The sequence below is a fragment of the Aulostomus chinensis genome, chromosome 1 (assembly GCF_037954235.1).
Source record: "Aulostomus chinensis isolate RoL2024-O1b breed Wild chromosome 1, RoL_Achi_v1.0, whole genome shotgun sequence".
Lineage (NCBI taxonomy): Eukaryota > Metazoa > Chordata > Actinopteri > Syngnathiformes > Aulostomidae > Aulostomus > Aulostomus chinensis.
The window spans coordinates 21,998,983-22,000,537 of NC_141320.1; the positions used below are offsets into that span (position 1 = coordinate 21,998,983).

The following is a 1,555-nucleotide window of genomic DNA, read 5'->3' on the forward strand; positions in this document are numbered from 1 at the left end:
GATACCTGAGCCTACTTTTGGGTCTGGTCAGGTGATGACACAATAATATGAGATCATTGTCAGACTGACGCCTGCTCAACACTGACCAAACACTACGGCATTGTGGGAAATTTCTGCTTGGCTCGCGCCCATCAATACATATGAAGAAATTTCTCCAGAATCAGAATTGACAGTGGATACAATTGAGTCCACACTGGTTTTTTCATTCTGAGTCGGGTGCAGGTGTGGACCTTCAGACACAGCCTGTGTTTGTGTTGTTCATTCAGCGATTTTTCTTTCAATTCCAATCAAAGCCCCACAGCTGCAGAAAGTGAGAGGACAAGCAGGGATGTTCAAGATGAACGCCCAACGTGGGGCTTGAACCCACGACCCTGAGATTAAGAGTCTCATGCTCTACCGACTGAGCTAGTCAGGCTACATCTGAGTAGCTTCAATAGCCTGAAGTGATCAGAGTGAGAGACGCTACAAGCTCTCCATCAGACTCACAGTCACATGAGCCATCACATGATTGATGAATGACCACAAACACCTTCATCTTTGACAAAGAAGTCAAATAAAAGGTGAACCACAGATGAGACACCAGTGGTAAAAACACTAAAGTGCTGTCAAGGAGAAACAGGATACGAGCAAACACACACACAAGTTACAGAGAGAGAACTCTCCCAGAGGGAACCACTCAAAGGAGAACCATGGAGATCATCAGGCTGGATGACCTCATCAACATGAGACAGGTGGATAGGAAACAAGCTCAGAGATGTCAGGAACATGAGATCCAAGTGGTGAGAGAGCAAGAACTGGTGAGGTTCCAGAACCAGGAGTGAGGTGAAGCCTGCATCACCTACTGGGAGCTTTTAGTCTAAGGTTCAACTTGGACTGGAATGATTTCTGGAGAGACAACGTGCAGGGAGGGAATTTGGAGATGAAGAACAAGTTCCTCTCAGGCTTTAATGGAGTTTTCAGGGGTCAAACAGACCCTCCTCTGATTGGTTGTCAGATGTGTTCTCATTGCACCACAGCCTCCAGGTTGAGGGTTCTGGTCCGAGTCAGACACATTGACTCTGATGCTGCTGAGCCTGAAGGGAGGATGAAGAAAGGAGTGTTTGAGAGAGCTTCACCAGACAAACTGTCCAGTTGAACAACAAACACTAGTCAGTAGGAATGTTGCTGCTGGGACCCTGATTCAAACCAGGGTTGCTGCAGCCACAACACAGAGGACTGACCACTAGAGGATCAGGGCCTCCTGGAGGCTGAGGTTGGAGCTGCTCTGTCTTTGTCTCACTGAGAGATCAGAGATAATTGGAGTCCACAAAGAAATCATTGAGAAATCAAGGAGAGATCAAAGAAAGAATTCTAAGATTAAAAATAGAACTCTGAGATCAAAGGTTGAAGTTCCCCAAGGTTCAGTTTTAGCTCAGACCCTCTTTAATATCTCTGTACTGCCACTTGTCGTCAGGAGACTCAGTATAAACCTCCACAGTCCTGCTGATGTCACTCAGCTGGACATCGCCGTGTCTCCCGGTGACTCAGGACCAGTTGATGTCCATTAACCTGTCAT

At 46.8% G+C, this 1,555-nt stretch overlaps 1 non-coding gene across 1 annotated transcript; it reads right to left on the reverse strand.

Annotated features, from left to right (window-relative positions):
* Positions 1–342: 342 nt before the first annotated feature.
* On the reverse strand, positions 343–415 carry trnak-cuu (transfer RNA lysine (anticodon CUU)). Its single transcript has one exon. It is a non-coding gene; the product is annotated as a tRNA-Lys (tRNA).
* Positions 416–1,555: the final 1,140 nt, after the last annotated feature.